Here is a 24,528-nt window from a genome sequence, read left to right as displayed (position 1 = left end):
GTGTGGTTGTTTTCTTGCAGTTATTTCATTACACGACCAACAGTCTACAATGCTAGAAGTGAATGCAGTTTGCTCCCTGCTTATTTTCAAGTGGCTTGCATTGTCACTGTCGGTGGGATGTTATTTACTGTTTGATTGTTTATGTGAGGCAGTAGTTCCTTGATTGGTGTGTTTCCACCTTGCTTGTTGGTCTACAATTAATCCTGGTGTTTACTGCTGGTGAGGTGTTACTCTCTTTGTTTCTTTTTTAGTTTTTTAATCTTGAATGTTGTTTACCTTTATGAACCTGTTGATGGCTGAACAAAAGGTTTGGAAAGAATCTGTCCCATAGCAAATACATCAGCAGCACCTTTCCTCCAGCTCTGTTTAATTGGTCTATCTGTCTACCTTCCAGTCATCTAGCTACCTACCTTAAAAACCTTTTTCACAATGAAGAGACATGAATAGCCTGTTAGTTTGCAGTTATCATTATTGGCATACTCTACAGTGTCACAGTTAGACAGCGATGGCAACATAATGTGTGACTTGTTACCAAGTGCCTTGTTATGGACAATGGCATTATCAATGAAGTGCCAGCTACCATATTGCTTCCATAGTTCTTCTGCAATACCAGGGAAGATTCCAATTCTAGGACCAGGAACTTCCTTCCCATCCTGTTTACCATTTGTCTACCACTATCCTGGCACTGAATGGTAAGAAATCAATGTAAAATTCTTATATGAAATTTAGGCACTAAACTACTGGCAATATGTGGCCCCCATGTCATTAAACTACTGTCATTAAACTACTGGCAATATGTGGCCCCACATCTAAGGGTTACTGAAGAACAGCAAAACCAAAGTCTGAGAACAATAAGGGAACATTAATCTTTATAAGGTTATAGAACCTTTGAAACTATGCAGCCAACATAGCTTTCTTTGGTAGCTTCAGCTTGGAGCTATGTTTGCAAAAGTGTCTATCACACACATAAACACACAGAGCTTCTGGCCTGGAGCTTCTGCCATGACTTGGACTGGGCAGTAGACCACAGAGCTGTTGATACTTCATAGCGTAGCTGGACTTCTCAGAAGACTTGGGAGAAGAGTCACAGACATGGTTCAACTAGAATCTTTACTACAGATAAGAATGAAGTCACACACAGCAGATACTTGTCTACTGTAGTAAAAAAAATGCTAGGACATTCACACACTTAGGTTGAAACTCATGGCTTCTTCCTCTCACCTTTCTGGATACTTGGCATGGTACTAATTGGCCTCAAAGTCACCTTGAAGTGGTATGTTTGCATACTGGCCATCTCTGACCTTAGCTCTACCTCAGTCCTTATAAAGGAGGCTGAAGAGCAGACCACAATTAGCATTCTATTGAAGCACTACTTTAGACCATAGTTAATATTCTATTGAAGTACTACTTTAGAAGCTCTGCCATAATATTTTGTGCATGGACAGGACCACTAGCATCTCTCTCCCATCATCCCTCTTGCAAAATCTCCTAGAAACATTTTAATAATTTCCCTTCACTGATATACTGCACTTGAGGCTTTCTGTATCAATGAGATTGAGGCTTGCAGGTCCATTTGCAGGGTTATGATAATGAAAATAACATGAAAATCAGGCTAGACTACCATTGAGAAATAACTCTGATGAAGCATAACATCTCAGGTGCTGCCCCCGAATTTCATACACTAATGTGAGTTTGGAATAATATTCAAGTTCAAGCAACCACCTTTAAAATCTAGTGAAGGAGATTTGAGCATGTATTCTATTCCGGTACTCAGAATAAATGGGTTTCATTAGTTCCTTGCTTGGTTCATGTAGCTATTATGGACAGGCACAATTTATTTCCATGAAGCACTTTACACTATAGAAATGACACAGCATAAAGGTCAAGGCTATTCATCTCAACAACTGGTGTTTTCTCTAAACTGTTTCCTTGAACGCGTCCATCCAGTACTTAGAAACATCAATGCATATCCAGTATAATACAGAAGCATCTTCTGTAGAACTGCTTGTCATAGATTGTCCTGAAACAGGCAGTGTTTCTCTTTTGCTTTTAAGACATTGAGATCTGGGGGAAAGAACAATGATTCCCAGAGATGATTCAATGTTTTGTTTGAGGCATTATCTAAGGGAACCTCTTTGATGGTTACACATATCCATTGTCAGTTATATCCACATCATGTATCTGGAAGGTGGGAAATTGCAAGAACCTTTTAAATATAAATCTGAAAGCTTGCAGGATCCAATCTGGGTCAGTCACTGGAACTCTACTTGTTGCAGAATACCTTATGCCACCAGACTTGAAATTTTAGACCTAGACAACCTAGAACTATGCCGCCTTCGGTCCGATCTAAGTATAGTACATAAAATTATATATTGCAATGCCCAACCTGTCAATGAATACTTCAGCTTCAACCATAACAATACAAGAGCACACAATAGATACAAACTCAAGGTTAACCGTACCAAAGTTGATTGCAGGAAATACAACTTCAGCAACAGAGTGGTCAATGTCTGGAATACTCTACCTGACCCTGTGGTTTCTTCCCCAAACCCCAAAAACTTTAACCTTAGACTGTCTACTATTGACCTCACCCTTGTCCTATTGTTTCTTTTTATTTTTCTTATATGTATCCATATACATATAATACATTTCATGTATTCATAACTATGTTTATACTTATCTTATAATATAATTATGTTTTTATTATCTTATTATTGTCAATAATAAGTTGTTGTTGTTATTATTATTATTATTATTATTATTATTATTATTATTATTATTATTGTTGTTGTTATTATTGAGATTATCTTATCTTGACAAAATAAAAAATAAATAAAATAAATAAATAACCAAAGGTTTAGCCTTCTGAGCTATCAGGCTGACTTCTCTCTAGCAGAGTGTGGGCTTTGGGCTATTCTGTGTGTGGTATTTATATGGTTGCATGTGGCTTTTTCATTGTTGATTGGGGTGTTGATGGCTGGTATTAAGTCATTGGCTGTCATTTCTTTGTGCTGCCAAGCCCTCACCCCTAAATACTCTCTGCTAGACAGAAGTTCCCTAAGGATGGGCTCCAGCCTGAGTCCAAAAGCTTCGAAAACTAAATCTTTTGACCAAGATTGAATCCTGCAATATTATCCTAGGACACATATATTTGCCTTCATTCATGAACTGAAAAATTCCATACATGGGGGACAGGGAGCTATATTATCATTAATTGATAAATGATGTCACAAGAACAGCAGAGAGATAATACAACAACAACAACGACAATAATAATAGCAAGAACTTTTAAGTTACTGAAGTCAGCAGATGCTACAGCTTCTCCTTAAAGTGGATAAAGCAGTCCAGTTATTAGCAAATTAAAAATAGCCCTTAAGTTCTCCAAGAATTCTATCGGGAATGTCAGTCTCATTGATTTTAATTTAAGTTCCTGAGAAGTTCGGTAAAGCTGCATCTCCAGTGAACCTTTTAAAAACAAACAATTGGCAGTTTATTAAGTCATGGTTTCTAAAACACATGCCCATCCTGCTCCTTTTTAATGATGATTTAGGGGCAAGGCAAAGTAGCAGAGATGAGGAAGAAGAGAAAGGTGAGGAAAAAAACCAATAGATTGCTCATGATGAAGGCTAACTGCAGTGACTCAATGTTCATTTCATCTTCGCTACTGGATGATTGTTTTTTAAAAGTACTTTTGTTCAGAAGTAAAAGGGTAATTACAGTAATAACAAAATAGAACAATGACAAAAGTTGCCTACTGTCAAAAGATTCCCTTCCTTTATCCTGAACGAACATCAGCCAATTCTCAGTAAATTTATCTTTTGCTATTCTGATTTCATTCCCAATGAGCGCCTGTTCCACATTAAACCCCCCATTGAATTCAATGGAACTATTTTTGATTGCAAAGATTTATGTCAGGGTAGACAAACCATATCTCCTACACAAGATGCCAAGCACTTGTTTTGTGTGTGTCTGAACTTCTCTTGGAACATGACTGTGAAAAATAAATGGCAATAACTCCCATTGTTTTGAAGCAGAACGGAAACACTCCCAACATTGTAGTGCAACCCATAAAAAGCGTTTAATGAAGTGCTGAAACAAAGGTATACAGATAGTCCTCAACTTACCAACAATATGTTTAGCGATCATTTGAAATTATAATGGCTCTTAAAAAAAAAAAGATTTACAACAGTACTCACACTAACAACAGTTGTAGCATCCCTCATAGTCACAGGATCAAAATTCGGACACTTGGCAACCAGAAAGAGTTGGCACTGGTTGCAGTATCCCTCATGGTCATGTGATCATCATCTGCAACCTTCCCCATCCAGATTCTGATGAGCAAACTTAAGGGGACAGCCTGAATATGCTTAATGATTAACAATCATGCCGAACAAGATTGTAAAATTGGGTGTGACTCATATAACAATTAACCTTGCTTAGCAATGGAATTTCTGCTTGCAACTGTGGTTGTAAGCTGAGGACTACCTGCAATCTTGAAACTCCACCCAAAAAGATTAGAAGAAGAAGAAATGAGCTGGTTATATATTCCCAAACCAACCTCACCTAATTTTCCATATTATTCTACTCTTTTCGTATACATAAAATAAAGAAGATCTAATTTCCAGCCAAATTGTCAGTGTTTATCTATGCTTGATATATAGCATTCCATACTTTTCCCCTCCAGAATAATGGCTTTATTATTATTATTAGAATTAGGTAGGATACAAATTTAACAAATTGTTATTTGAATGCAATATGCATTCCTTATTTTATAAACAGTGTCAGAAAAGCACCTCTTACAATCCATCTTTTTTTCCCCCATTCTGATCAAGCTGCCTCAGTTATATTCTACTACAACACAATTTCTGTCAAATGATTTGGAAATACACTACAGATGTTAAGTTTAGCATTAAAGCCTTGCCAGGCAGATACTGCTGCATTTGAGAATTCATAAATCCTAAATTATATAATAGTATGAACTCAAAGTGTTTAGCTACAGTGAAATGGTAAATGCTATTCCAAATAAGATGTGATTTCAATTCTTAAACAACTTCCCAAGAAGAAAATAAATTATGATTTAGGGGAGGGGATAAATTGTGTTCCTCCAGTTCTTACAGATAGTCCTCGACTTATGACCACAATGAAGCCCCAAAGTTATGTTACTAAATGAGGCATTTGTTAAATAAGCTTTGCTCCATTTTATAACCTTTTTTGCCAGAATTACTAAGTGAATCACTGAGTTGTTAAATTAGTAACATCGTTGATAAGTGAATTTAATTTCCCCATTGACTTTGCTTGTCAGAAGATCGCAAAATATGATCACATGATCCTGGGAAGCTGCAACTGTCATAAAGATGAGTCAGTTGCCAACTGTCTGGATTTTGATCATGTGATGATGCTGCAACGGTTGCATGAAAAAGGATCGTAAGTCACATTGTAACTTTGAACAGTCACTAAATGAATGTTGTAAGTCGAAGGCTACCTATACTGGTTTTTCCTCCTGTCCAGGTTTATGGTACCTGGACTTGAGAGCATCATCTGGAAAACAGCAGGTTTTTAAACCTTTGCCTTAACATGATCTGGCATGTTTTCATTGAAATGGATAATTTTGGGTGTTCAAGAATTCTTGTATCATTGATAGAGGGCAACAGCAGAATGGGAAATGGCAATCATGCAAATTGGGTAGGTGCCTCATACATTACATAGGCCAATTGTTTTTCCAAACTGGAGAGTTTCCCAGCTTTCATTTATAAGTCCATAGCAAGGAATTGAAAAAAAACTTGGACACTACCCCCAGACTACTATGTGATGGATAGGGATTATATCAAGTACCTTTCAGTTCCATCCATGCTTTGTAATATTGACTTTTTAAGACTAAATGGTGCCTTAATATCTTTGCAACTCTCAACCTACTTAAGGTAAAGGTTTCCCTCTCACATACGTGCTAGTCATTTCCGGCTCTAGGGTGCAGTGCTTATCTCCGTTACAAAGCCAAAGAGCCAGTGCTGTCCGAAGATGTCTCCATGGTCATGTGGCCGGCATGGCTAAACACTGAAGGCGCATGGAATGCTGTTACCTTCCCACCAAAATGGTCCCTATTTTTGTACTTGCATTTTTACATGCTTGCAAACTGCTAGGTTGGCAGAAGCTGGGACAAGTAGCGGAACCTCACTCTGTTACTCAGCGCTAGGAATTCAAACCACCAAACTGCCAAACTTTCTGATCGACAAGCTAATAGTGATATTTTATCTGATCCTTCCACTTGACCTTTGAATGACATGCCAAAGGCTATAGTTCCAAAAGGAGAAGAATCTAAAGTTTATGTTAAATGTGATATACTTATTTATCACATGGTTAATAACATGGGGATGGGGTTCTTGAACACTGCAACAAGAGGTTGGAGGAGAGTTAAATGTACTGTAGTGATGGATGTTTAATCCTGTCCTAATACAAGGTAGTTATAATCTTTATTTCTGTGCTATGCTGGTCTGTGTCCATTATAAAGATTGATTGATCGATTACTTGTGAGAATTGCAGAGGAACATGCAATTGGACTGCAGAAGTTCAATGTCTATTTTCTGTCCTATAATGGCTCCCTCTTGCAGACATAGTATTTGAAAGGAAATAGTTTGAATAAAATCAATATTACATATATACTGTAATAAGGAACTTTTATCTCTTTAATTTAAATTGTGTACATGCTTAATTCAAGGATTGAAATCTGCTGAATTTAATGATTTAATTCATATCAATTGTTTAACATCCATCAGATTTTTTTTAAACCAAAGGAGAAGCTCACATTCAAACGTTTCCTTTCAACCCACATGTTAGTTTCTCTTGTTCCTCATTTTCTCATCCAGCTTCTAAAAGAAACACTTTGATTGCCAACAAGATAACAAAGCAATGCAGAACTGCAGGTATTCCATTTCCTGGCCTTAAAAGTTCTTTTAATACAATTATTTCATTATAACCACATTTGGTTCAAAACTAAAAAGTCAAGCTCACATTCTCAGCAAGGTTCTTGCTCATTTTCCCAGTAGCCGTAAAACATTTTGTATTTCCTTGAGACAAAATAAAATAATAAAATAGACTGAATCAAACGTCTTGACCATGAAGCATTGGGATAATTGGCTTTCAAGCTGTTGTCCTGCCCATTTTACACAAAGCACCTTGTTCACATAATGCTCTCAGATTCTCTTCTCCAAAGTTGGGGTCCAGTTCAAGGGATGAATAAAGTCTCAAACATCAGCCAATTGTTTGGAAAACTGCGAAAGGACAAACTTTTCTTTCCTAGTACTTTTTTCAACTTAACCAATCATTTTTATTATTCTTATTTTTAGCCACTTTAGAATTTTTAGCACTGTTATCAAAATAGCTGCAGTGGGAAAAAGACTTTTTCTGCTCAAAAAGATCTCCCAGGTAAGGGTGGCCAGTAGGCTTGTCAGGAATCATATTTTTAAAGTCTCCAGCCAACCTGTGGACCAGCCAATTAGATAGATGTTAGTTTCCAATAGAATGATGAATTTTCTAATTCCTTTCCCACATAATTTCTAAGGACAAAGCTCCTTCCAATGGTAGCTTTGTTATTAATAAATAAACCAATGAAAAGAGCTGCTTCATTATGTTCTTCTCTTGGATCGAATAGAAGAAGAAGCCAGAGAAGCTGCAGACTGATGGACATCAGCCATGGTGGTGCAGCGGTTAGAGTGCAGTACTGCAGGCTATTTCTGCTGACTGACAGCTGCCTGCACTTTGGCAATTTGAATCCCACCAGGCTCAAGGTTGACTCAGCCTTCTATCCTTCTAAGGTGGGTAAAATGAGGGCCCAGATTGTTGGGGGCAACAAGTTGACTCTGTAAAACTGCTTAGCGAGGGCTGTAAAGCACTGTGAAGCTGTATATAAGTCTAAGTGCCATTGCTATGTGATTATATCATGGACTACAGTACATTCAATGTACTGTCCATAAATCTAATCACCCCAAAGTTCTTGAAGTCAATTTTGCAAACTTTGTTTTTCATTCCTGTCAATCCTGAATACCAAGTATAGTCAAGGAACACCATAAAATGCTCAGTGCTCCCTCCAGATCAATATAGGACTGCAAAATAGTCATTGGTCACTGTTCTTTTCCCTGGGCTACAGTAACAAAAATCTCTGTGTCATTGTACTACATAGAGGACAAAATAAATTACTAATCTCCTGTGTTCTGAAGACATAATAGGTGGGGTTGGCTGTTTTCCAAAACCATCTGAGCTATTAATATAAGAGGGCAGCTTCCTAGCCATCATTTTTCCTTCGCTGAAATGCTAAGCTAGCGATGGCTAGGGCGATGCCATTATAGGATATTTTTCAGGCAGGAATTTTCTCAGCAGCTTCCCATCTCATCTGCAATGCTATATATGTTCGGAAGGAAGAAGAAAGGCCCATTTAAGAACATAGACTAAAAGCAAACTTGAGTATAGGAGTTTGATTCAGCCATGTATAAAAGCTGAAGAAACCGGTAGGCAAGATTGTGAAACTGAATAGATGGTAGCTGAAAGAATAAGAATCAGATTTCCTAATTTGGCTGACACCGTAACCTTATTATTTGTCCAGTAGTAAGATCAGGAACCTCATATTTCGTCTTCTACTTTTGCAATAATTTTTAAAGCTATTTTTACACTCAACAGAGACCATGAGCATTTGGTGGGGGTAATTTCTGATGAGTAAACGATGCCCTATAATGCAAAATGTTCCTTTTGTACTTGCGTTTCAACATTTTAAAAAAGCCAATAGTGGATCTTGTGTTGTGACTGACACAGACACCCATGATGAGGACTGGCTGAAAAAAACCCACCATCTGAATGGCATCAGAGCCCATTCACAAATCACCAGATATATTCCTGTAATTAAAGACTATATTACAGGCTGACATTTTGCCACATAGCAAATCCCCACATCAGCTAAAGACAGCAACTTCAGGCATCTCTTCCTCAATTCATTTTTAGCAAGAATTAGGCAATGGGTAAAAGGCCTAAAATACAAGTCCCCGTAATTGAATTTAGAGGAAATAAACCTCAAGGAAGACATGATAGCAATTTGTTCTGTCTTGCTCCAAAAGGCAGGATAGGGATTCCTGGAGAGACCTGCAAACATTTTTGAAAAGCCCAGAGTCATTTTAGAGGGATGATGATCTTTTTTTCCCATAGATTCATTATCTAATTATCTATTTTTACTAAAACTTCAGTTCCATCATAAGGTAGTCCTTGACTTACGACAACAATTGAGCCCAAAATTTCCGTTGCTAAGTGAAACATTTGCTAAGTGAATTTTCCCCCATTTTACAATCTTTCTTACCAAGTGACTCACTTCTGTTGTTAAGTTAGTAACATGGTTGTTAAGTGAATCCGGCTTCCCCATCGATTTTGCTTGTCAGAAAATCGCAGAAGAAGATCACATGACCCTGGGAGACTGCAACCATCTTAAATCTGAATGAAGTTGCCAAGTGTCCAAATTTGATCACATGACTATGGAGATGTTGTAATGATTGTGTGAAAAACGGTCATAATTGATTTTTTTCATTGGCCTTGTAAATTTGAATGGTCACTAAATGAACTGTTGTAAGTTGAGGACTATCTGTACATGATGGAGCATTAGTTATTGTACGTTGTTGTTATTGTCTATACTGGTTGAGAATTATAGGACTAATAATTTGGCTGCTAAACTATTTTCATGGGCAAAAGGATCATATAGCGCTAGTTCTATACGCCTACTAAATAATAACATATCCTATCCTATCAAGGAATTATGTTCACTTACCTGACTCATAACCATCAGCCAGCCTCCTTTTTCCATGACTTAATTTCAAAAAGGTAGATTTCTTCCTGAGTCTGAATTCTCTAACTGGATAAAGTCATTTAACCTTCTTTAATCTCTTGAAATGAAATAGGAAGCCTCACATTTCAGTCCATTCAGAGCTGTCAGAGCTAGAAGATTAAGTTTAATGAAAGTTGGGCATTTCCCTGCTTCTCGCATGATCCAAGGATTACCAAAAAGTTTAGCTGGATTGAAATATCTGGTTGAATGCTCTTGTGAGGCAAATGCCTTGTTCAGCTGGACCAACTGTGGCACTGTTGTTCGAATCCTTTGTTGGATTTCATTGCTTGAATCCCTTTATGGTAGAAAGGGTATATCGCGCAACTTCATTTATACTATCAAGGTTACAAGTCATTCTCGTTTAATTGGAATGTCCCACTTTAAGGGTATGAAAACAGCTATTTCTGGAACAAGGCAAGACATACCTAATTTTCTCCAGGTTATTTCCTTCAGGTTTATCTCCCTCCCTCCCCCCACCCCAATTTGTTGTTTTGCATCAATTTCTCTTTTTCTCTCCTTCAACCCAATCCAAGGTAACTTCTTTTCTAGAGTGAAAACAATGGATTACGTGGAAGTAGAATGAACAACATAAATGTAATTGAGCGAGAACACTGAAACACAATGTGTAACATGCAGGAGGGCAAGCAGCATGATAATTTTGTTTGCTGGTTTTGATTATAGAATTAGGCGTGGGTAACTCATCAAGAGGAACAAAATCCAAGCACAGCATGTTCAAGGCAATTTGTTGACATGGCCATTTTAACAGCCAAGAGCTAGATTCTCTTCACCCGAAGCTTAGGAAGAAGGAAGAAGGAAGAGAAGGAGTGGGAAGGGGAGGAAGACAGGAAGGGGAAGAGGAAGAAGAAGAGGAAGAGGAAGAAGAGGTAGAGGAGGAAGAAGCAGAAGAGGAAGAGGAGGTGAGAGGAGGAGGAGAAAAATAACCTGGCAGAAATTATATTATGCTCAAGTCTGTACTCATAACTAAATTTTATTCACAAAGACTTCTGCTCTTAGGTACAAGGTATCCTTGCTATTGAAGTTACATCCTTTTCTGAATATGCTTCCAAGTATTGTCTGGTGGTTTAGCATCCAGAGAAGGAGACACTTCTCTTCCTTCTATAGGGAATATTTCCTAGAAAATTGAGAATATTTCCTAGAAAGTAAGTACATGCTCCCTGAAGTCAAGGCTTGGCAGGTGAATGGTGATGCTCTAGTAGTCTAGCTATTCTTTGGAAGAGAACTCCTCCAGGTTAACAAAAAGTAAGAATAACACCAGAAAATGAATTGATTCGGCCAATAATTCCAGACTCAAGCGACTACCATAGCTAGAATAGTAAGTCTTGAAGTTCTGGCAGAACCCTCATTTCAGATTCTTCTGGTGTCAATAGTTACATCTGGGGTTAGATTTTAAGATTTCCATTATCAGTAACAGTAGCTTGGAGATTCCCCCATCTTGTTCTACCCCATTGGTTTTTGTGGACTCATAAATTATCTTAAATGTCATCCAGTCCAAGCTCTTCAGTTGCAGGGTCCATTATACAACCACCCAGTCACTGCCTGGAGACCTCTAGACTAAAAGGAAGTTTCATAGTTTCTACAGTCAAGAAATCTCTCCCAATGTCTACGCTGAATTTTCTTCCTTCTTCCTTTAACCCACTATTTTAGTCCTGCTCTCTTGGGCAATAGGGATTACGTTCATTTACTCTTCTGGGTCACACAATCCTTCAGAGAGTCTTTTGCGGTTTTTTAACACATTTATTAAAGATCAGACACAAGGATGTGGTGACTCAGAAATCCAGGCTTCCCCTGTTTTCAGTGTACAAGCATATTAGGGGGAAAATGTGCCTAAGGACCAGCTTGGTTTTTTTGTAATTACACAGCATATAATGGAATATGTTAGAAAAGCTTTATCTTGATCACTCAGTGCTAGGCATTCTTCTGACATCTCCTTGGGCTTAATACCTCTTTAATATTCCCACATAAATAATTCAAATCTTCTTCATTAACCTTCCTGGCAGCTGCCACTGTCGAGATCCTCCAGAGGCTGCAAGAGCTTCTCTTTCTCAAAAGATGAAAGCATCTGATCTGAGATTGTTGCCATTTTTTTTCCTCTTAATTTTGTAATTGTTTGCAAAGAGGTGCACCTCTTTAGCACCAGGAATACCTAAAGGTATAGCAAAGGTAAGCAAGCTTTTCGCATGATTTAGACTGCATCATCAAGAATGAAGCAAAAGTTGAGAATTGCTTCTGAGTCCAAATGATAGAATCGCACAGCCATAACTCAACATAGACCTTAAGGAATATTTGCTTTAAAGGCAGAGTCAATTGAGCGATGTATACCACTTATTTTTTCTTATTTCATGTTCTGAATGGATTTTTGGCATATATGGCATATTGAGATCTGTCTAAGCTATTTGTAGAAAAGTACCAAATCAAATCAAATATTTATTAGGTCAAAGAAAGAGAGCTGGAAAGCTAGAAAGCTCGCAGCCTGGTTTCAAAGCCCAAGTGCCACATGAGCTCCTGTCCTTGCAGTTTGAAAGCATGCCAACGCAAGTAGATAAATAGGTACCACTTCACTGGGGAATGTAACAGAGCTCTGTGACATCATGCTGGCCACATGACAACAGAAATGTCTTCAGACAGGCACTGGCTAAATGGCTTTGAAACAGAGGTGAGCATTTCCCCCTAAAGTCAGCAATGACTAGCAGAGTAAAATCACATGCACTCCTTTATCTTTATCAAAGAAGGAGACCAGGGTGAGGTACAGTCAATTAAAAATTAAAAAGCATAGAAGATCCATATACATATTGAAAACAACCTTCTCTTGTATATTAGGAAGAAACAGAAAGAGAAAATGCTTTTGGAAATTTCTGCTCCAATATATTTAAAGCTTGGCTTTAGTGAAAGCTTGCCAAAATTCAGACTGCACAAAGTGACAATTCAGCAAAAGGTTCCAGACCTGCATCAATCATCTGCACTCATCTGCAATTAACACACTTCATTAATCACATTTGTCCACAGTTATCAGACCCAACCTGAAAACAATGATTAAAAAAAAGAAAGAAAGAAAATGATGGGCATAACAGTGTCAAAGAGGAGGAAGGGCTCTTCTTCTTCCCTGCAGAAATGTTTAATTTGTGAATGGTCTTAACTGGAACAGCTTTTTTTATTATGTTTTTTTCCGTAGGCTTTCATTGAAGTTTGGGAAACTAGGAAGGTGGTAAACCGCTAGACAGTGGTAAATAGTAAAACTACTGATTGCAACCATGAACATTTTATCTTTGAAAACAATGTTTCTCCTATCAAATTTAATGAAACTGCTCAGGGAATTTAGCCATCTCATTCTGAAATACAGAGCTGAATGGATATTCATAGCAACACAATCTCTGTAACTACTGTATGGCAGTGAGCTTGTTTATGTTAAGGACAAGTGCTCCATCACTGGATATTTTTTAAGAAGAGATGGCAGAGCCATTCGTCTGAATCTCCTGCTTAAACAGGGAGTTGGACTAGAAGACCACCAAGGTCCTTCCAACTGTGTTAATATGTTAGTACTTCAAGAAAAAAACCACTTATGGAAAATTATTGAACAATAAAATAACAGAGTTGGCAGGGGACTTACAGATCTTTTAATCCAACCCCCTGCACAAACAGGAGACCCTATACAGTTTCAGACAAGTGTTGTTCAGTCTCTTCTTAAAAACTTCCAATGATGGAGCACCCACAACTTCTGAAGGCAAGCTATTCCATTGGTTGATTGCTCTCACGGGTTAGGAATAGAGAATAGGTTGACCCCTCTCTTCTTTGTGGCAGCTGCTCAAATATTGGAACCCTGCTATCGTGTCTCCCCTAGTCTTTATTTTCATTAAACTGGACATACCCAATTCCTGCAACGTATTCCTTCATATGTTTTAACCATACATGTGAGCGTGGAATAAATCACACAAGGAAATACTTCCTCGACTGAAGTCTTTTGGTTGGAGCTACTCTAAAATATCTCCCCCAGGTTTCCATTTTTGCTTGTAGCAGCTCAGTAGGACAGATTTCCTGCCTCGATATCCAGTCATCGCCTATCAGATTTCTTAATTGTTCTTTTCAGCCTCCTTCCAAGATTAATTCATTCTTAATTAAGCCCATACTATAACCATTGTGAAGCCGGTTGAACTTTGAAATGGGATCCACTAAGAAAGAAAGAAATCAAATGGAAAGTAATGAAAAGTTTAGCTCCAGTAATCACTATATTTGTTTTTCCTTCCCCCTCTGAACAATGTTTTCAGGGCTCCCTAGTTTGTTCAGGAAAATGATGCTGTTTTCTCAAATGAAACACTAATATTAACAATAACCTATGATTTTACCTTTTTTTTTAGCTTCCCTCTGTTTCAGTCGTTGCTATCTTCCTGCAAACAAATCCTAGCCACCGAAAATTGTTACCTTATAGCCAAGCCAAGCCAAGCATTATTGACTAAGCTGGATGTATTTACTGTCTGTCTGTCTGTCTGTCTGTCTGACCCTCCCTCCCTCCCTCTCTCTCTCCTCATTTCTTCTAAAATTTAACTGTCACAGATGGATGGGGTGCAAATTTTACATTGGTGCCTGACCAGATTCACCAATGCAGGTCAAATCCAAGTAATCATTATCTACTGAGCCTCAAAACAGCATGGTGCAAGTTAGGGGGTGAAAAACAAAATGCCAAATTTCCTATTAACTCCTGCCGCTGTCACTAATTATAAGAACCAGAACAGCTCTTCTAACTGTATTGCAAGAATACAGAATGTTCCTTGTTCACACTTTCCTGTCTGAATGAAATCTAATTGTGTTGGGGGAAACTGTCTGTGAACTGTCTTAAAGAAGAACTGCAGGACTTCATTTAGTTACACGATAATATTTCTTCTGGGGTAGAGAGCAATACTGTCCCTGATTTTCCTTTGATTAAAAGCCAGGCACTCCCTAATATCTTATTACAGGTTGAAGGTTGATCTAATTCCTGATGTAAAGCAGGAGAATGTAAAATGAATGATTTCAACAGAGGCTGGCTTGCAACTTCCAGCCTGCATATTCTCTTCTTAAAAAAAAAAGAATTTTAAAAGAATATTTAGAAGACAATACTCTTTTAAAACTGAAACCTAACCCTAAAGGAAGCTGCCAGCATGCAAACATCTGTTTCAATCATTGCTGCCTGTAGATTAGATTTTTTTAAAAAAAATCTCATATAGCTGTGGGGGTCTTTCAGACTGGCTGAGCTTGGTTGTTGTTGTTTTTTTTTGCAGATCTTTCTTTACCAAACTAGGTAACATCATCAGTGCTAAAATAATAAGAGGAGAAGGGTTTGCTCAAGAGGTGGTATTCAGCAGGTTCTGACCAGTTCTGGAGAACCGGTAGCGGAAATTTTGAGTAGTTCGGAGAACTGGCAAATACCACCTCTGACTGGAGATTTTACAGTATCCTTCCCCTGCCATGCCCACCAAGCCACACCCACAGAACCAGTAGTAAAAAAGGTGAATCCCTCCACTAGTTTGCTCTCTTTTATATACTAGTGGCTGCCCTATCAGTGTTTATAGGAGCAGACTTAATGGTAAAGGGTCATTAGTAGCATGTACAGATGGTATATAAAATGAAAGCAAACCCTACTTCTTTACTAGCACTGATGATATTATCTAGTTTGGTAATGAAACATCTGCAAGAAAATAACCAAGCTCAGACAGCACCAAGGGATCCCAGAATTTAACCCTGGGCTATAAATATTCTCTTCTATTGGTAACATTTGTAGTTTTTAAGAAATGCCAATATGTGTAGGATCAATAGAATTTGTTATGATAGGCCTCTTTTTTATAATATAATATAGAGAATGGGATATTCCTTCTACAAATAATCCGTACCCATAAAAGATTCAACTCCCATGGATAATTCCATAAGACATTAAAATCATAATAACCCCTGAATCTCTAGGTATTGGAACTTAACAACTTACTCCATTTGACTTAGAAGGTCTGGGCAACCAATTTATTATGCCCCTTTATAAACCATCTCAACTGATGACCAATACAATATCTGCTGTTTATGAATCGCTCCTGTTCTGAAATTTTTGTTTCTCTTGAATACAAAAGCACAGAACTGCTGAACAATCCCATTTGGTCAGTAGAGCTAAAAACCCTTGATCTGGATGCACATTGAATCCATCACTTGTCACTGTGTATCTTCCTACTGTATAATTTTATAGAGCATCATCTTTTTCTCAATGTTCTCTCAATGAAGGAGGAAAGAATCAGAGAAAAATATATATCTTTCCCACTTTGAGATATTTATAATAAATCTCTTTCCTTTGATATAATTTCAGTCAATGTTGCAATGGTAGACGATAAAACCGAGACATTGCACCCATCTTACATAGGCTTAAATGTTGAAAGGTAACTTGATATCCAAGACTGGACAATCTATTGTGAAATAGATGATGGATAAACAGATGATAGATAAGCAGATAGATAGATAGATAGATAGATAGATAGATAGATAGATAGATAGATAGATAGATGATAGATAGATAGATAGATAGATTAGATAGATATCTACTGTTTAGTGTTTAACCAAGTAGCAACTAAATACATAGTTTCATCATATAGAAAGAAGGAAAAAGAGTCCTCCTCCTCCTCCTCCTCCTCCTCATCATCATCATCATCATCATCATCAGGTTAGAAGGGACCTTGGAGTTCTTCTAGTATAATCTGCTAGGAAATTTCTCCTAGTTCTAGTTTGCTTCTTTCCTTGGTTATTTTCCATCCATTGTTTCTTATTTTGCCTTCTAGTGCTTTGGAAAATAAGTTGATCCACTCTTCTTTATAGCAGCCCCTCAAATATTGGAACACTGATATCATTTCACCCCAGTCCTTCTTTTCACTAAACTAGACATACTCAATTCTTGCAACCATTCTTCATATGTTTTAGCCTCCAGTCCCTAATCATCTTTCATGTTTTCATGAAGCCCCAAATTTGGTGCCTTGGACACCAACCTTCGTCTGTTTATTGCTGCACCAGACTTATAGAGGAACTGAGTATGTCTAGCTTAGTGAAAAGAAGGACTGGGAGTGATATGATAGCAGAGTTCCAATATTTGAAGAGCTGTCACAAAGAAGAGGGGGTCAATTTATTTTCAAAGCACCAGAAGGCAAGACAAGAGACAAGGGATGGAAATTAATCAAGGAGAGAAGCAACCTAGAACTAAGGACAAATTTCCTCACAGTGAGAACAATTAACTAATGGAACAACTTGCCTTCAAGACAGTTGTGTGTGCTCCATCACTGGAGGCTTTTAAAAAGATACTGAACAGCCACTTGTCTGGAATGGTATAGATTTGAACAGGGGGTTGGGCTGGAAGACCTCTAAGGTCTCTTTCAACTCTGTTATTCTATTATTGTTAAGAGACCATTATGTTGAATCTGTTTTCTTGCAAGGGAGTGCCTGGTTTAATCCCATAGCAAGAAGCTATAAAACATCACATCCTAACAAAAATTCCAGTCCCTCTCTGAAATCTAAGAAACTCCCACATTGCTCTCTGTTTGGAAACATCCATAGTTCAGTAACAACAAATAAAGAGCTTCTGTATAACAGCATAGAGCTGTTTTGTAACTACGTTACAAAATAAACAGCCTGTGGAAAATAGATTTTCCCCCCTAACATTCTTCAGTTGTATTAATCAATAGCAACTGTAAGCACACCATTTTCAGATATAATCATTTTCAAGATGACAGCCTCCCTTTAGGTCAATAATGCCTGCTTAAAAGTAAGCATTGTGCATTCTAAAACCATCAGCTGGTGTAAAATTTACATGGCTACCCGTTCTAAATCCTTCCATGCCTCAAGGAAGCAGTCTAGTTTTTCTGCTATATCCTTTTGAGTAACTGATCAATTTGCCTGCCCAGACATAGAAGCCATGACATTTTGTAGTAGCACTAGTATTCTAACAACAGAGAAACTCAGCCAATCACTCCTTGGCAAAAGTTTTCCAAATAAAAGCATGAAGCAAAATCTATGAATAATGTAAAAGGAATAATACCTTTAGAAATATCTTTGTAAAGGTGATGGAGGATTGAATTTTCTACACGTTGACATCCTGCAGAACACATTAGATACTATTTTACTCAGTCTATTGTTTGTTTGTTTTAATTAAAATCTACTTGAACTTTGTCTGCTGTTCTGCTTTGTCATTTACTATCGACAATTACAGAGCTATTTTCAACCCATGGGAAAGGGGACTACATCTCTAGCTCACCATCATCGATTTATGAGATGTGATTGCGGAAGACAGAATCCTAGCAACCTAATTCTCTTGGAAAGCTCAGTTTGATAGAACAAGTTTCACCTTAAGGGTTAGTTCATCAAGTCTATTCTTGGAGGATTTGGAAATGATGGTCTTTCAACCATGATTCAAAGGGCAGGTTCTCCAAGCTCACTCAGCTGCCCCCATTTCAAAGCTACTAGTTATTGTCTGCCTGCTTCCAAGATTCTTCCTTTTTCATTCTTCCTTCTGTGTAATTTCATGCTGCACCATCAGAAAAACATCCAAAGCTTGTAAGAATTGACATTCAAAGAAGTAGGAAAAATGAAAGAGGATAGGGGGAAAACTGGAAGTCTTTTTGAAGACTATAGAAAAAGAACACAAGTTATTCTTATTTGTGGAAGGTGCAAATAAAGTGTAAACTGAGATAATGCAGATAACCAGAACCACAAGAGTGGAGTTCAAACTAGACACTTTATTGTTTTATTCCTATTTCACAGAAATATCCCCACACTGGTAGCTTTCACCTGGGAAAGACTAAGACTCAAAGAGGGATCCTGCCCTCTTGTGACCAATTCTTCACTTGACCTTTCCTCCCCACAGGGACAGTTGTTTTCCAACAGATATTGGATGCTACTTCAAATTCGTAAGCATAATCTTTTCCTTAGCTAACTTTGAAAATGGCAGAGCAACCATTTTCAGAAAAGTAACCATGTTCAGTCCATTTCCAGAAGCTCACTCTTATTTCAGACCACTGGCCACTGCAGAGTTCTTTATTCTAAGTTGTAAATAACAATCTCATTCTGCTGGAATGGATTTTGCACTAGGAGCTGATAAGCATCGTTCTTAATATTCATCTTTCTCTGATCAACAATCAAAAGACACAAAAACTTTCTGAAGAAAGGTAGGCCATGCCAACAATGGTAGTTACATTTTAAAAAAACAAAACCCTGTGAGCATTTTCATTTTAAATGACAACATCCTAAGGAAAAGAAGAAACTGAAGTAGCTGTTATTTTTCAAATCTTTGAACAATTTGGTTAGGGAGAAGCTGCTCAAAAGCAAAGCCTCCATATGTTCATGATATTGTAGATACAAATAGCAATGAAAAATTGTATTGTTTTTAAAAAAACAACTCCATAGAAAAATTGTGAATGACTGATTGTGGGTAGTATATAACAGCCAGCATGATAGGATGGTTAAGTTGTTGTACTAAGATCAAATCTACTTTCAGCCATAACTAAAAATAACAGAAATTAAATGTCCATTAGTCTCTCTAACATAATTTTATTACATTATTTATTTGTATCCTGCCTTTATTATTTTTACAAATAATTCAAAGTGACATATCAACACCTCCTCCTGTGTATACAAGAACTAGGTGAAATGGGTTGAAGCATGTTTTAATCCAGGGAGATGAAATTTGGAAATACTTTAAACACATGCCTTCCTAATCCATTGGAATGTAACAAGCAGGAGGCTATAAAACATAGTCTGATGCTGTTATTAGTTAATTAATTTCAATAAATATATTTATTTGTTCTGTGAAGCTGATTTATGGGACAGGTCTATCTACTGATACTAGTTGAGTTCAACCCTTCCCTCCCTCCCTCCCTCCCTTCCTGTTTGTATGAAATTTCTCATACCAGGCAGTTCATCCATTCAGACTGTAAACCAATAGATAGTTGGATAAATTAATTCAGCTCAGTTAAACATCTTACTTCTGAGAAGGGGTTAAGTTATTCATGGCCATCAAATAACACAAACCCTTAAAATTCCTACTTCCTGAACAAATGTTCAAATTATAATCCTCCTAAGCAATTTGTACTTCTCTGAATTTCACCATGCAATTTCCCGCTCTCCTTTCTTTTCCACCAAGCCTCTTACTCTTGCCATGTTTTGATTATGAACTATATAGATGATGCAAAAAAAAAAAAAGAAGAAGAAGCCCTGCTGCTTTATAAATGTGATAAAAAGAAAATTGGCAGAAATGATACCCTTTCACTTGATTTATTTATTATTTTAAGAAAGGATTCATAATTACAAAGATTAAAAAACTGGAGTGTTCATAATGAGAAACTATTGCTAGTGAAGTTCTTCTCTATTCTCTATCAATCATACTCCTAATTAACCACTCTTATCCTGCTTCTGATAACACACTTCAGATTTTACTAACTGTTCTTTCCTATGTCTGCTTCAATGGACTATACTCATCAAATGGAAACTCAATTGATCTCAAAGATAGATGTTTATTTTAGTTAATTAGACAGAACTGCCATTTCATCAGAAGTAGTGTCTCTAAACTGATTTTGGAAGTGCTAATCCCAGGGCCGTGCAGAGGTTTGAAGGGGTGTTTCAGTTCAATAAAGCTTCAATTGAATGACTCGATTGAAGCAGATTTGTAAATCAGACTGAGGAGATACTTCAAAGAAGCGAATCCTTTAGGTGCCTTTGAAGCACTTCATAGAGTTTTAAAGTTCCTTACACATTCAATGGATCTCCTACTGTTTTTATGGTTGTTAAAGGCAATAAATGCTACAGCTCCATATATGGAGAAGTTGAAAGAGGAGAGAGAGGGTTGGGTGATGTGATGGGGTCTCTCACATTGACAGTAACTAACCAATGGGTTATATGACTTCATTTAAACTTTGCCAATCAGAGTCTTTTTGGAGCGTCAAAAATGATACCTTAAGTTTCTTTCTGTTACCCTCTGCTACTTCAGTATGGTGAACCATATATATTAACTTTTGCTCATGAATTCAAAAAGAGGCCAAAATAGAATATAATTTTTTTAATGGTCAAATGTGACTGGACACACAAGAAGTTTGTCTTTGGTGCATATACTCTCAGTGTACATAAAAAGAAAAAAATACATTCATCAAGGAAAAAAATGTTTTATTCATATGTTATTTATGACTTTTATAACCCCCTAGCACTATTCTGAGCGAAAGCAAACCTTACAAAATGTTGAGACTCTGGAAAGAGTGCAGAGAAGAGCAACAAGAATGATTAGAGACCTGAAGGCTAAAACATATGAAGAACAGTTACAGGAATTGGGCATGTCTAGTCTAATGAAAAGAAGGACTAGGGGAGACATGATAGCAGTGTCCCAATATTTGAGAGGCTCCTAGAAAGATGAAGGATCAAACTGTTTTACAAAGCGCCAAAAGACAAGACAAGAAACAGTGGATGAAAACTAACTGAACAGAGAAGCAACCTAGAACTAAGGAGAAATTTCCTAATGATTAGAGCAATCAATGAATGGAATAGCTTGGCTTCAGATGTTGTGGGTGCTCCATCACCGGAGGCTTTCAAAAAAGTGACTGGACAACCATTTGTCTGAAATAGTATAGGTTTTCCCGCTCTCGAGCAGGAGTCTTGAGTATTTACTCACTTTATAATTATGGGTCATTGCAGTCAGTCAGATGTTTACACTGGATTTGGCATTTTTATCCATCTTTCAAGTCCCTCCCAAAGACCTGGGATAGGCAGATGCTTGATGATGTTAGAAGTATCATCTGAATATGTAAGTTATTCTGATTAAAGCTGCTTTCTGCAATTGACTGAGGGTGACATTATCAATGCCGAGGGATTTCAAGTGGTGCTCCAGTTCTGGAATTGCACTCTAGGTGCCTATTGCTATTGGTACTACTTGATTATTATTTTTTGATATTATTAATAACAGGGAAAGATAAGTCTACCATCACCATTTGTCAAATACCAGCTCTTTCTTCAATAGTCTTATATTTCACTGTGCCAGCCAATTCCTGATGGTTCTGCTAATTAACTAACTAATTTAAAGTATTGCCAATAAAGCATAATCCCACACAAACAAATCCTCTACCTGATGAAGGGGGTTTTCCCAGGAGAGTCCTTGCTTGCCAACTTTTGTATTACTCTCCCTTCAGAAACTCAGCGATCAGAGGCAGTAAAGCTGCAACATACATAATGGTGAAGTAAATAACTGCTCTTTTAGTCCTGCTGAGGAGAAGTCAAAATTTGCCAATTATCCTGCGCAACTTGGCACCTTCCCCGAAGTGAACGATGAGAAGATCCTTCCCAGGAGGGTCCAAATTTGTCAACTAACTGCACCAAGCCTGCTGGCATGCCACAAAATCCAGTGATCAGAGGTAGAAAATGTAAGAGTAACTCAACAGCTATGCTTGAGTGTCTTGCTAAGAGGGGAGATCCCAGGAAAAAACAAGCACAATAATAAAAGCTTGTTCTTGAAGAGCTGGAAAAGGACACTGTTGGCAATGATTCTTCACAGCTTAGGTATGCTTGAGAGATAATTTAGGGACTGCTATCCTTTTAATCAGTGGCTAAGATGCTGAGCTTGTCAATCAGAAAGGTCAGCAGTTCAACGGTGTGAATCCCTAGGGTGTATGTTGGTTTGTGGGGGCTGCGGGGGTGGCGGTTTTTTTGTTGTTATTTGTTGAGAGGTGAAGTGGGTTGTGGGGGTTGGTCGGTGTTGGCTGTGTGTCCTGAGGATTAGGTTAACCTGTTGTGTTTTCGTTGAATCTGCTAGCTGGGGGGGGGGTTGTTTGGTACCACCTGGCGATGGGATGGATCCGACCGGTATAACTACCGGTTCTGTCGCTGTTCTCTGCGTTGCACGAGTTGCACAAGTGCAATTTACAACCTGCTGAGCTACCCGGACAGCTAAGCAGTGCTGTGTGCAAGTGTGCAGCAGTTGGAAAAGCCCTTTTTGAACCGCAGCTGTGTTGCGCAAAGCAGCTGCGGTTGAAAAAGCAGGAAATAAAGGTCAGGCAAGAGCCTGGATGGGCAGGTGGGCCAAAACAGCCGCAGACATAGAACCGGTTCTATGTATGCTCTCTGTCTGCTGCTCTTCAGAACTACCGGTTCTACAGAGGTGGACAGAACCGGTAGAATGTCACCTCTGCACCTAACGGAGTGAGCTCCCGTTACTTGTCCCAGCTTCTGCCAACATAGCAGTTTGAAAGCATGTAAAAATGCAAGTAGAAAAATAGGCACCACTTTGGTGGGAAGCTAACAGCGTTTTGTGCACCTTCAGTGTTTAGTCATGTCGGCCACATGACCATGGAGACGTCTTCGGACAGCTCTGGCTCTTCGGCTTTGTAACGGAGATGAGCACTACTCCCTAGAAATGACTGGCATGTATGCACAAGGGGGAACCTCTACCTTATCCTTTTAATGAGGCTCATTCTAGAAAGCTATTTAGTATATGGGAGAGAGGATAACCTGATCTCCATTGAGAGACAATTCCAGAGCCTTGACATTAAGCACATTAAAACAACATCTTCTGGCTTCAGCTACTTTCAATTGTCCAAATTGTAGGAGAATGTGAGGTTTCTCACTAGGTTATCGAGTAACGTTGGAGATTGTCCTTTGGCTATCCGTGTTTCAAACAATAAAGGGCTTTCTAGGTCTACAGGCCTAGAGAGGTAGTCCTTGGCTTATGACTACAATTTAGACCAACTTTTCTGTTGCTAAGTGAGACATTTGTTGAATGAGTGTTGCCCCATTTTATGACCTTTCTTGCCATGGTTGTTATATGACTCACCTTTCCCCATTGACTTTTACTTGTCAGAAGGGTGCAAAAGGTGATCACATTACCCTGGGATGCTGCAACCGTCATAAATATAAGTCAGTTGCCAAGTGTCTGAATGTTGACATGTGGCCATGGGAGTGCCACAATGGTCATAAGTGTGAAAAACAGTTATACGTCACTTTTTTCCGTGCTGCTGTTCCTTTCGGTCACTAAACAAATCCATCTACCCGTATAATCCATAGCTCTCTCTAAGCTATAAAAATCCGTATGAAGCTTTTTAAAAATCCATTCTTGTTCAGTTTTCCAAAAGTCCCACCTTATCTAAAACAATGCTTTCCATCCTTTAAGAACAATTCCTCTAACCCAGCCCTGTGCAATTTCTCCCTAGCATAAACTCTTGCACTATATTTATAAACTAGAGTGATTCTGCAATCTCTCTCTCTCTCTCTCTCTCTCTCTTCCCCTCCCTCTCTCTTGTGCAGACAGTACAATATCACCATCTGCTTAGTTTCAAAATGTCAAAAAGTTGGCCCAATAGTATCAGTTCAGGGATAAATGAGAGAGGTGAGAAGTGCCTAATTATTAAATTTACAGTGTGCATGTTTTGATCTTTGTCTTCATTTCTGAAGCCTCTTACCCACTCTGCGCACTGCAGATGTCATACCTGTGACCAACATTTTTTTCCTGACTCTACTCTGCTGAAGTAAGGAGATAGGCGTTCCCAAGGAAAGGAACATAACCTTTGTTTTCCTTTGTTTGTTAACGTGAAACACACAGAAAGAGGAAAATAATCAGACAGTCACAAAGATCCCCAAAAATAAACGAATAACAAAAGGTAAAAAGATATTATCCGCCCCCTCCCGCCAGGAAA

General features: G+C 38.1%; 1 protein-coding gene across 1 annotated transcript in view; it reads right to left on the bottom strand.

Annotated features, from left to right (window-relative positions):
* Positions 1 to 24,528, bottom strand: part of CDH11 (cadherin 11) — a 121,979-nt gene that overhangs the window by 81,985 nt on the left and 15,466 nt on the right. The gene's annotated exons all lie outside the window — the stretch shown is intronic.

The sequence above is a fragment of the Notechis scutatus genome, chromosome 9 (genome assembly GCF_049901735.1).
Source record: "Notechis scutatus isolate UNSWTSFEM ecotype Mainland chromosome 9, rNotScu1.2, whole genome shotgun sequence".
Lineage (NCBI taxonomy): Eukaryota > Metazoa > Chordata > Lepidosauria > Squamata > Elapidae > Notechis > Notechis scutatus.
Note: the sequence above shows the minus strand (reverse complement) of the source record. Positions and strands in the feature narration are given on the sequence as shown.